We start from the raw sequence: 13,626 nt of genomic DNA, 5'->3' as shown, positions 1-13,626 counted from the left end.
TTATTACTTTGCCCTAAACTTGACAAATTAATATCTAATAATACATTAGCACGTGAGAAGAGATTATAGCCTTTCTGTTTGGGGGATGGAGTTTTTGGATGTAATTTACAACAAGGTTGGGCTTCTCGCCAACTCAGGTGAAGATGTAGTTAATATAGATTATTTATAGGGCTGCTTGACAATCTATTTTACAGCATATTTCCCTGGGGATGTTAGTTTGTAACAACCTTTTTCTTCCTTGATGGCTATTAATGATACCTGGCACTGCTTTACTTAATAGGCTATACACAGTTAAAGAGAGGCTTTGACATTTTGACTGTGTCTTGGGTGAAATGATGTATATGAATGCTGATAGTCTTAGACTAATTCAAAAGACTTGTTATGCAATAGACACAGGAGTCAAAAGAAATAAAGTATTCTGAGTTTTTGCTTCAGACATTGATTTTCAGGCCGAATCATTGCTTAATTTGGATCAATGTATTGAGCTGAGGTTCCCCCAAGATTGAGCGCCCTGCTTTCTCTCATGCCGTCCAAATAGTTTTGTAGATACCAGGGGGACATTATGTACTAGGCAAAGTGCTAATTGCTTTGCATGCATTGGCTCCTCCGCCAGTACTGAGTAAAGGGCTATTACTACTCTCATTTTATGGATGAGGAAATGGAGGTTTGAAGGTGACTAAGTGACCTCCTTAAAGGCACAGAGTTAATGTGCAATATAGCAAAAAGCAGTGCTGTAATCTAGAGCCCGTGTAGATCTGGGTCCTGTGCTTTTTGTTGTCCATATAATTGTTAAACATAGACAGCAATGCATATTATTTGTTGATAGGACATTTATCCCATATCTCTGTATACTATATTGGTCTTAGAATGACAGAGTGAAAGAAACATTAAAATTTATCTGTAGTTGGAGAAAAGAGAAATCGCTTTGATAACATATAATAAAATAGACAAACACCTGAGAGTTTTCCTACGTCATCCAAAAACTATAACGGGTACCATCTTATACAAATTATTAGTAGCTGTCCAGAGGTCTCTAGAATATCATTTTTACTCTTTTTTGTGTGTGTGTTTTTCCCCTCCCTTATTTGTTACCGTCTTCAGGGCTGTCAATTAAGGTAATCCAACCCAACCTGGCCAATGTTGGCAGGTGGCTTTAATTAGTCCTATCAAATATTCTTCTCCATTATATTTTCACAAGTAGGACCTACAGACTCAAATTAAGTGGGGAGGGGCTAATCATCCTGAATATTGTGCCCCAAGGAAATTTCTGTCAGTTCTCGGGAAAAGATCCTTGTCTCTCTTCATGCAGCCCACTTTTTTCCTTTCTTTCCACAGGTACTTCATGCTATTTGTAAGTCTAAGTTTCCTTATCAATAGGAGATAATAATAATTTAATAAACCTTTGTTTTTTAGACAGGGTCTCCTCTTGCTCCGTTGCCCATGCTGGAATGCAATGACACTGTCTTGGCTCACTGAAACTGCCGCATCCCAGGCTCAAATGATCCTCCTGCCTCAACCTCCCAAATAGCTGGGACTAGAAGCATGTGCCACCATGCTTAACTAACTTTTGTATTTTTTTGTAGAAGTGAGTTTTGGCTATGTTGCCCAGGCTGGTCGCAAACTCCTGAACTCAAGTCCTGCCTTGGCCTTCCAAAGTGCTGGGATTACAGACCTCAGCCATCACACCAAACCCTACTAAAACTTCTGATAGCATTTTTGAGGATTAATTAATTTGGATAATATAAACAAAATGCAGGCACAATGTCTGACATGTAATAATAGTTCACACATTAGCTGCACTCCAACCCACAAAATTTAACAACATCCTCCCATTACCAGCAACAACAACAAAAAACCTTTACACCCTCCAATCATAGTCCTATTGAAATACCTATGATCTAAGCACCTTTTGGTCCTATTGCATTGTCTTTGCTAGTTCCATTGTTTCCATTGTAGCTAGGTTATGTTGTCTCCATTGACCTCCTCATTTAGTAATGAATAACTCTTTCAACTACATAGAATTTTCTTTGGCTTTCTAATTTAATTTGGAGCAAAAAGGTTATCAATTTCTTGAGAGTAAGAGTGTCATCATGGATCCAACAATAATAAAAATTGGATGGTGGTAGGGAGAGTGAAGGTTTGGAGAAGTGGCAGGGTGGTGGGAGGATAACATATTTAAACTGTATTAGAATTCAAATTAAAGCATGTTCTGAAAAGGCAACCATTCCTGTTTATATAAGGCTCTTTAGAAAAGAATTTAAAGTTACAACATACAAATTAGCTGCAGATATTCTCTCAGCCCAGCTCTTCACATACTGATCAATGAGGCATAAAGATATAATTGGTTCATACACGTATTTGTTGGAATGTGTTTACCAGGCTCTTAAATACCACATTTAAGTTTTGAGCTTAAATCATCAGCAAATGAATTTCAGCATAAAAAGGGGAGTTTTTCTGAGATCTTTAAAAATGTATTTGCAGATTGATATTAAAAACTCCCACCACTCCATTCTAAAGAATTTATTTTAAAGCATGTCATGAAGGAATTAAGTAAAATGCAATTTGGCAGTAAAATATATTTATGGAAAAGCCCAAAGGCCTCTACAGAAATCATCAAAGTAGTAGATTTGTTTTCAAGTATTTTCTTTTTGTGTTTCTGGGTTTAGTAAATGTTGTAACTGTCCATAGCAAGACGAGCAGAAATTGAAATATGACAATGGGTTTAGGCAGTTTCCTGGATGCCTCAGTCTTACTCTCAATTACCCACCTTACAAATCCTCTGGAGAGGTTTTCAAAGAAAAAAATTGACTGAACTTAAGTCCGTCTCCTAGCTATAACTCTTTGGACCAAAATCCCTTCCAGAATTTCTGCCTTTTTTTGCTGTTAATAGCTAAATCATATTTTGTAATCTAAGGGCAACAAAAAAGTCTCCCTCCACAGCCATAGCAGGTGTAGTGACTCTAAACGGTCTCTTCAAGTAGGACCTCAGAATCCTCAACTTACTGCATTGCCAGGCAGACACTACTAGCAGATTGATGTTGGCAAATGAGGTTAATTTTATTTGCTATTCTCATTTTAGAATATTAGGCTAGGAAAATAACTCCAGAGATTAGATGGAGTTATCAAAGTTTTTAAACATTTTATGAACACTAACTAAAAATGATATGCTTCTAAGGGAAATACAAGTATATCAGGAATAAAAATTAAACTTCAAAAATTAAAAAAAAGAATATACCTTCATTGATCAAAAAATTATAAGTACAACTTTTTCAACAAGTTTGTCAACAATTTCTGCTGTTTTAATGTCATTTTATTTAAATCTCATAACCACTCTTTTATGGAGTTATTATTATATTTTTCTGGAGATCATAAAATTAAACCACAGAGAGGGTATATTTCTCAAGGGCACATAACTAATAATGTAAAGTCAATATTAGATCTCAAAACTTATGATTCTATATCACACTCTTTACTTATATAGCTTGTTTTAAGAACAAAAAAAATCAGAAATGGACAACAGGAAATTCACTTTTCTAAGAAATATATGTACAGAGGAGGGCTCTCAGTCCATTTGTCTCATATTGCAAATGAATAAATTCCAGAGGATTTTGATATATTAATAAAAATGACTACATATTAAATTATACTTGCTATGTGCCAAGTGCTATGCCATACCACTTCAATTATTTCCATGAATTTAACCATTTAAAATTTATAACAACCCTAACAATAAATGCTATCATCATCTCCATTTTACAGATGGGGAAATTGAAACATGAACAGAAGTCATGACTTGTTAAGCTCTCACAGATAAAGGTGGAGTAGACACTCTGTCTCTAAGGTATTCAACCACAAATAGTACACTAATACAGCTTCTCAAATATTTATAATATATATATTAAAGTACATATGTTTTCAAAAGAATCTAGTGCGATGCCATCAGCATCCAATGGTGTTACATAATTAATAGTTATGTTAATATGCTAATAAGTCTGCTCATTTACTTTTCAAATACAAATAGTATGTTCAAATAGTTAAAGTGCTATTTATGCTCTAGAGTATTATATGTATTGTATAAAATTTTTAAAAATAAAGCTTTTCACAACTATATTATGAAGAGTGATAGGAAAAATATACCAATCTTTAGAACTAGCAAAGCAAAAACATTTTTAAGTAATCACAGTGATGCATTTCTTATATTACAAATAAAATCATCTTAACTGTAATAAACCATCAAGGGAATTCTAAGTGCCTGACAAAAATGAGAAGACAACAATCTATCACTCTGTTCACCATCTCATTTGAGACCTCAGAGTTATTTCAGTGAATTCTGAACAAGTTTCTCCCAAGAGGTTGATGAACTACATAAAAACTTTTTACATTTTGTGTCTTGAGAATGTGAGTGTAAGAGTGTGTGTGTTTTTGAATGATAAATTTACTCTAATACTTATTGAGAAATCTGATTTTATAAATACAATTTTAGTAAGATGACTTAAAATAAAATAAAATAACAGACTAGAATAAAACTATTTTGAATCTTTTTGGAATTTGTTGGAAAACAAATTATAATAATCCACAATGACACAAAGTCAATGTAGAAAATCAATATTTTATCAATGATTGGTAGTAGATAATATTTGTGTTTTTTTATATACTAGGCACCATCTAATTGCTTATAAATATATTAATTTATTTAACTGTCATTATAACCTCATGAGATGGGCTCTATATCCCTCATTTTATGGTTGAGTAAAATTAACACAAAGTCATACACATAGCAAGTGGTAGATGTAAGTTCCGAAATTATACACTCTAAAATGCTCCAGAGCTTATTCTCTTAGGATTAACCTCTACTGTCTGAGTGATAATATTTTTAAAGGAAAAGAAATAGGAGCAAACAAAAAGAAAGAAGGTTTAAAGAATGGCTGGGCAGAAACTGTATTTTTTTCAATACAACTGTAGAAAATAAAAAGGAAATGGAAAATAAACAAGTGCATTAGAATTGAGATAAAGCCGTTAAGTCAAAGGCTATGCTGCTACTTAATCTACTTAATTCTGCTGAAATACTACAGTTTACCAAGTGAACCAATGTATTGTTTTTTCCAGTATTTATTGAGCAATTGTCACATATTGGATAGTGAACAGGATAAATAGGGTTACTGATTTTTTGGAGCTAAATGTTAGCAGAAGAGTAATTAAAACATTCCCACATAGATATATAAATGAGTATAGACTTGAACATGAATGTGGATATGGATACAGACATATATCTATATATAATGTCATGTGATAATGTCAAATGTTGATATGTGTCTTGAAGATAGTACAGCAATGAACATAGCAGGACTGAAGAAAGAAAGGTGTTTCCAATGGGAAAAGATTGTTTTTGTGTTCTTCTCTCCAGCTTCACTGTGCCTTTGCTTCTAATGACCCACACCTATAATTTTCTTTGGAAATCTGCCTTTGGACTAATGGAATTCTTTGCCTAAATTACCAGGAAAAAAAAAAAAAAAAAAGAACCTTCCTGAAAATTTACTTCCTTCATGGCCACCACCAGGCCACCTGCTAACCATTGATGGGCACTTTCCATGGAATTATAAAAGCTTAAAGCTCTTGATTTCACTGGGGAAAAACTCCGAGTTTACTTTACACTCTATATTTCCCTTTTGTGATCAAGTTCAAGCTTCCATTGAGCTTTGGTATCTTCTTTCTTTTCTTGCTTCCCCCACACTTTTGACAGAACCCCCTTGGGAGCTCTTCCCTAACAGATCTATGGTGACCCACTGTCTCAGTTTGCCCAAGACTGTGAGCACACACTAGGACAATCCCAGGCAAACTGAGATGGTTGGTTACTCTACAAGTCATCATCTGACAAGCCTGACCTAAGACATCAGGGAAAGCCTCTCTGAAAAAATAGTGTTTATGCTGAAAAAGAACCAACCATTTGAAGAGCCAGGAGGAATTTTTTCTAGACAAAAAAAAAAATGGCAGAAAAGATGGCACTATATTCAAGAAGACCATGTGGCTGGAGCAATCTGCGTAAGAGGAAGTGTGTAGGTAAAGACAGATAAAGAGGCAGGAATGTAAACAGCCTGCAGGGACTTGGCAGAAATGGCAGAAGTTCATTGTTTATTTATTATGTATTTTGAAGTAAAGAAAAGGGTGGACTTTAATGTTTATTTACAGGATGCTACAAGACATGAAATTCCACAAAGAAATAAGAAACCTAGTCAGAAGATAAGCTTCATACAATATCTATACATACAAGTATGTACAGTTGGAACTGTTCAAGTATAGTTTCAGTGTAAAAAGCTACAATAACAAACCACATTTAAAAAGAGTTCTTCGTACAGAAACAATAAGACAAAATACCAAACATAGTACACGACAAATTGATGCCTCAGCTACATGATCTAAAAGTTAAAGGTCCCAGGAGTCCCATCCTGCATGTGCAAGGTATAGCTTTCAGAGGTAGTTTCTGGCATAACACTTTGATCTTCCTCTTCCTCTACAGAGAAATACTTCTCAATTAAGCTTAATGAAGCCTTATACACAGACTCATTTTCTTGGTTTTGTAGAGCTTCAATTTTGTCTAAGCCTCCACATTCTTCAATCATTATACTAAGTTTCTCAGTTTCACCTAGTTTCTCTGCAGCCTGAAAGATATTTGAAATGGCCTCCAGAGGAACCAAAATAATCTTAGTATCTTTTATATTTAAGAGGTTCATCAAGAGTTTTATTATGCCACAAACAATGAGGTACACAGTCTGTTCAACTGCTCCACCACTGGTATAGTTGGTCACAGCCCATACAGTTTCCTTTTGTGTCTTAAAATCTTCCTTAGAGACAACGTTGACAAGGAATGGGACTAATCCATGATTTACAACTTGCTGTATCTGGTCCTGATGGCCAACTATGATGTTTGACATTGTCATGTAGCTTCCTTCTGAATGTTAGTTTTTGGGTTGGTGAGAAGGCTGGGAAAGAGGGCAAGTGCTCCTGCATGGATCACAACCTGAGTTTGTTCATTTGTACCAGTGACAATATTCCCCATGGCTCTTAATGAAAGAGTCACAACTGGCAATTCAGAAGGTCCTAGAAGCTTCACAAGTTGGGGCACAACTCCTGTTTTCATGACCATGTCAATTTGTTCCTTTGGACCATCAGTAAGGTAGGAAATAGTCAGCAGGTATCTGCCAACTCTTCAACTTCTGGATCATCATGATGCAGGAGCCGAACTAACGTAGGAAGAATCAGCTCAACAGAATCTAAAGGGGTGGGGGACAGGTAGGATTCCTGTTGCAGTAAAGATCTGAAAGATTCCAGGTAAGATTACATAGGTAACCACATGCTAAAGATGACATATCAGGAACTGCAAGAAGAGCCAACAGTAGATCAACTGCACCTTACTTAATAACCAAGTCTTGGAACACTGAGCCATCACCTGCAATGTTTCCTAGAGCCAATACAGCTTTTTCACTTATGTGAGCATGGGGAGATGCTGACAGAGAAATGAATGCTGGGATGGCACCTCCATCTACCACAGCCTTGTTTTGTTCTGATGTCCCAGAAGCAGTGTTAGTGAGTGCTCAAGCAGATTCAAACTGGACGGGACAATGATCAGTTCTGCCCAAGAAGGACGCAAATTTTGGAATCAAATCATCCCAGATTGTTATCTATGGGGCTCTTTTTCTCTAGACAGTAATTTCCTGGCAGCTTGAGTAGCTTGGAGTTGATTTTCCATATTGCTGCTATTTATGCCTTTGATAATGTCATCAACAGACCAATTTACAGTGGCCTGGTGGTTGCTGGTTTTTTGCAGTGGAGAAGTAGCATCATTAAGAAATAAGCTTATATTTCTCCTCTTCAACATCTGGTCATCCTTCTTAGTTTTTTTCAGCTCCACATTGACTTCTATTCTGCGACACCTCATTTCTGTACTGTCTTTTCCCTTGTTTTTAAATCTGTTCAGATGGGCAGCTGGTATACCAGCATTCTCGTTGGTGGACATGTTTTGAAGACAAAGGGAGAAAGCTTCAAAGCAGGCTCAGGCTTCCACAAGAGGTGATGCAGGGATCCAAGGCTGTGGGATGGCAGCGCTCAAAGCGTGCACCTCGACTGAGCTCAAAGACCGTGTCGACAAGTTTATTATTATATCAAATTACTACATAAGCTGTGGACACCTTTATTATGTAGAATTTTTTTAGGGATTCTTTTTTTTATTATTATTGTACTTTAGGTTCTGGGATACATGTGCAAATCATGTGGGATTGTTGCATAGGTCCATAAATGGCAAGGTGGTTTGCTGCTTCCATCCCCTTATCACCTATATCTTGCATTTCACCCCATGTTATCCATCCGCAACCTCCATACGCCCTGCTGTCCCTCCTCTGCACCCCCCAACGATCTCAATGTGTGAAGCTCCCCTCCCTGTGTCCATGTGTACTCATCGTTCAACACCCATCTATGAGTGAGAACACACGGTGTCTGATTTTCTGTTCTTGTGTCAGTTTGCTTTTTATATATGTCCTCTGTGTGTGTACATTTTTCTCAATAAAAGTATGGTTTTGAATTTTTATTTTTACTTTTTGAGAGGGTAGTCTTTCAAACAAAATGCAAGTTTAGATATTAGGACACTTTTATCTAGATTGCATTTGTAGTTTTGATTGCAGAGTTGAACATAAACCCAACCAGCAAATACAAGTCCAAAGATATACAAGGATCTTCATGCTTGAATTATAGATGCAAAAGAAAACACAAGTTGAGTTATTGATTATAACTTCTACAACGAAAGAATGACGCCAAGTGTTATAGGGATTTGTTCCCACAATTGAACACCTCTGCATAAAAACGTCACTTGTAGCCTCCTGGAGATGCAACATGGTGGAATTCTGAAAGACTCTGAAGTTGAATAATTGCACCATTTATTTGATCATTGTTTTTATTTTTGCTTTTGCTGCTGTTGATTTATTTTTGGTTTCTGGAGCCCCAATTTTTTCATCTGTGCACAAGTAGATGTGAGTCTTAGTCTGAATGATCAGACTGTTTTGTGCAAATCACAGAGCATAATTCCTGGAAAACTCTCTCTAATTAATAGTTACAATGTTGATAGTGACTGAGCCTCTCTAAACCATTGGCCCTTTTTACATGTAAAATAGTTTAAAATACATGGCAGAAGATAAAGCACCAGAATACTGTGGAGAGTAAAAATCTTCAACTTAGACTGGGTTTCAAGAAAGAAAGCAAAAATGCCTGAAGGATCCTCTGGGCTTCAGAATATTTTTTCCAAGAACATTTTTTCTTATATTCATAACTTTTGAATAAGAGTTTACTTGAGTAAGCTCCTGAGGGGGAAAACAAAACATAAATAATTTTGCATTGTTCCAAGAACAAGTTAGAGTATCTAATAGGTCTTACCTGTTGGAAATTGTAATGCTTTTATTAGAATTGTAATGAACAAAATTCAGTCTTTCACTCGAGGAAAGGTTAGGAATCATATTACAGATTACTGAGGCGGTACTAACTGTACCTCTGTAAACAAAACTGCAAGGAAGTCCACACAGCAGCTGGGCAGAGCCCACGGCAGCTCAGCAACACCTCTGCAGGCAGACTATGACTAGACTACCTGCTTACTGGACAGGGCATCTCTGAAAAAAGACATCAGCCGGTCAGGAACTTATAAATAAAGCTCCACCTTCCCAGGACAGAGCACCTGGGGAAAAAGGCAGTTATAAGTCCAACTGCAGTAGACTTAAAGGTACCATCGATGATAGACTGGACAAGGAAATGTGGCACATATACACCATGGAATATTATGCAGCCATAAAAAACGATGATTTCATGTCCTTTGTAGGGACATTGATGAACCTGGAAGCCATCATTCTCTGTGTGTGTATAAAAAATAATCTTTCTACAATTTTCTAAAACCTTTTGCAATTAATTCTCTTCCCAGGAATTAATGAGCTTACTTTAAATGCTTTGGTGCTTAAAAAGAAAAAAAAATTACCAAAATCTTTTTGTTAAATTATCCAAACCTACACACAGATACACACACATATAATAGATGTATATTATACATATCTATACATAAATATATAAAACATCAAATACATATTATTGAAGTATGTTAACAAAGTTGGTCTTGCAGATAGTTTAATTTAGCTGATATAAACTTCATTCATAGAACAGAAAATTCATTTTGTAGGCAGATAAATGCATTTTATATAAAAAATGTACTGGAATACTGAATTTTTTACAACAGTCAATTGGACAGGTCAAAAACTGCTCTGATTATATGTAGTAGAAAACACCAATAGTATTATTTTCTAACCTCTATTTTGCTGGTGAATTTATTTGGGCATTGATGGCTGGTATAATTAGATAATTTTACTTTCAAAGTAGAGGTTAGTAAGCTAATTAACTGACTTACTTCCTAAAGAAGGATTTTGTTTGGGACAACAAAAAAATCATGAAAATGGTGGAAAGGATTTAAAATTGGATCGACTTCTAATTTAGTTCTTCTGCTTTCTCTTAGTTAACTGAATACTTAAATTAATGAGCAATTGCCTGATAGGTAATGCCTGGCTACGTTTCTAAGGTTAGATATATAAGTTCAGGAGGGAATATACTTTATTTCTGAGAGTCCAAGATAGGGAACCATTTATTAACAAGAAGAAAGTCAGATTTTCTCCAGAAAATAATGAACTTAGGATGCCCAGAATTTTATTTTCTATGGTTTCAAAGTGATGTCATGTTCTTTTCTCCTCAAAGATTGGGAAATGTTCAAGATTGAGTTAAATAAAGACAAGGGTAGAAAATTATACTCACCTAAAATTGATAGAACTGCGGATATGACTATGTAGATATTGTCTTCCATTAATGTTTATGTAAAAATTATGTGATACCTTCAAATATAATCTTCAGACCTATTTGGTGGAATAAAAAATATAATTTAGTGACTTGTTTATTCAACTTCTCTGCAAATACAACTTCAAGGCGATAGCCTCCATTACTCTCTAGACTCCCCTTATAACAGAATGCTATTCTGATGCTTCTGCCCACATGGACATTTTCCATACTATCCTGGAAGTAAGAAGTATTCTTCTCCTGGGGCTAGGGATGGAGATCTTACCTCTCTGTGCTCAACCCACATCATTCACTGGCTTTTTATAACATGCCATGTCAGATGTATGGTGTGTACCCCAGCTAAGCCACCAAGTTAAATTATCAGCAGGAGTGATACAAAGGCAGAAAAGCCAGTCTTCTCATGCATTCCTCAGTCAGTGGTGCACTCATGGCCTCATCTGTTACAGGAGGGAAACCTCTTAGGGGTTGTCAGCCTGTCTCTGCTTACATTACTTTAGGGGCTTTCTCTTACCCACAAAGTTCGTCATCTCATAGGCTATCCAAAGGCAGTCCCAGGGATAATTCCTGCACCTGGATGAGCCATGAGCACCACCATCTCCCTGCTGGCACTGCTCTCGTCTTAGCAAAAAGACTAATTGTTTCATTCCCAAAATACAGTGGTGAGACAGCTAAATATAAAGTGGTCCCTGGAGAACTTTCCACTGACCTGCCCACCGGGAGTAGTGCTCCCTGGGGCGGAGCCACGGAAGTTCGTGCTGTTTTGCCAGGGTGAGGAACCTAGCTTCTCCTGTTCTGAGGTGGTTATCTGGAATTCAGTCTGTGAGATGGGAGCCTGTTAATAGGAACCTCTCTTGCCTGTTAATAGGAAAAAATAGTTTTTTGTTTTTTTTTCTCACCCAGTAAGTTCCATTTTTCTCACCCTTTTATGTGTCTGCAAGCCTAATCTTTTCTGGTCATGTGACAAGGACCCGTTTTTGACTGAACTAAGGAGAAAATCCTACAATAATGAAAAGCTTTTTGTCTCTCAGGAGAGCATCGAATCTTATGGGTGAATTAGTGTGGATCCGACTTGCTTTCTGCATATTCTTTTTTCTTCTACTCTCTCACTTTGCAGCCTTTATCCTGCCCAAAGCTAGCCAACTTTTTAAAAAAAAATTTACTATTTTAAACAATACCCCTCAAACAAATTTTCATCTCCAGACCTTGGCACAAATCTAAGGAAGAGAAAGGCTGACCCACTAGTGTTGTGGTTCTTAGTCACCTCCACGTAAAAGTCCAACATGCTCTGCATATTCTACCCATTCATCTTACTTGCCACCCTCACAACAATTCTTAAAAACTCTATCTGACCATTTTGCATTTGTATAATCCCAGATGAGGTCAAGGATTTTGACAATATTGAACTGGTACTAAATCAGCATTCTATTTAAAGCTTCATGGTTTTTTTTTGTTTCTTTCTTTCTTTGTATATTTCTCTTCTTACTACCTGCTATGCTGAATCTAAGATAAGCATAACATTTCTTAGCCACCAATGCTTTCTAAATGATAAATAAGGCAGTATATTAGTCTGTTCTCATGCTGCTAATAAAGACATGCCCGAGACTGGGTGATGTATAAAGAAAAAGATGTTTAATGGACTCCCAGTTCCATGTGGCCGGGGAGGCCTTGCAATCATGGTAGAGGAGAAGCAAAGTCATATCTTACATGGAGGCAGACAAGGGAAGTGTGTACTGGGAAATTCACCTTTAAAAACTATCAGATCTTGTGATCTTATTTACTATCATAAGAAGAGAATGAGAAATACCTGCCCCTATGATTCAATTACCTTCCATGAGGTCCCTCCCATGACATGTGGGAATTATGGGAGCTACAATTCAAGATGAGATTTGGGTGGGGACACAGCCAAACCATACCAGGAAGTATCTAAATTCTCAGAATTATCAGACACAATACCAGAAGTGCTAACTGTCAATTGCTTGCCATCTATGAGGACACCCAGACTTCCTAGTAAAGAGGGACCAACATTCAATAAGTTTCTTAGAGAAAATGGGACTTGAACATTAAAGAAGGCTTGAGATTTGAGCAAAATCTTCCATGTCTCAGTCATGAGTTTGCATCCCAGCACCATCGCAAACCCTTTAACCATGATGAAATTACTTAATTCTGACTAACTCTCATACTCTTATCTGTATTCTCTCCTTTGCTTTTTGCCAGACATGCCTAGCACAATGCCTAGAACATTGTAAGTTTTCAATAAACATTTGTTGAATAAATGTCAGCTGCTATAAATTTACAATGGAGTAATATTGTATTAAGACTTCATACCTGGCTGTCTACTTACCATATCGCATAAAACTATAGCACAGAATACCACAGCTGGAAGAGATATTCAAAGTCACCTATGTATTTTTTAGTTAAAAGAGTGAAAACTCAGACACACCTTGAGGGTGTCAATTACTTAAGAGTCTGTATTGTTGTTAAAAATAAATCTGTAGGGATATAATGTCAGAAGGTGAGCAGAAGTCAGTTTACAGAGGTTATTGCATCTCAAACCAGAGGATTCCTCTTGAAGGACCATTGGAAAATAACAACAACAACAACAAAAAAAAAAAAAGCAAAGGGATGGTGGGCTTAGGAGAAAGAATAAAGAAGAAAATAAACAATCAAATAATCCTATAAACTCAGAGTTACTCTGATACTAATCAAACAATGATTTTCCCCATTTTTATTTCTCAGATCCTGCCCTTCAAATAAGCTTTC

The 13,626-nt window shown here is 36.4% G+C and overlaps 1 pseudogene; it reads right to left on the bottom strand.

Moving 5' to 3' along the window:
- Positions 1-6,413: 6,413 nt before the first annotated feature.
- On the bottom strand, positions 6,414-8,011 carry LOC105724163 (importin subunit alpha-1-like; annotated as a pseudogene).
- Positions 8,012-13,626: the final 5,615 nt, after the last annotated feature.

Source organism: Aotus nancymaae, unplaced genomic scaffold (genome assembly GCF_030222135.1).
Source record: "Aotus nancymaae isolate 86718 unplaced genomic scaffold, 86718_ANA_hifiasm-v0.15.2.pri h1tg000030l, whole genome shotgun sequence".
NCBI lineage: Eukaryota > Metazoa > Chordata > Mammalia > Primates > Aotidae > Aotus > Aotus nancymaae.
This window is presented reverse-complemented; position numbering and strand designations above follow the sequence as displayed.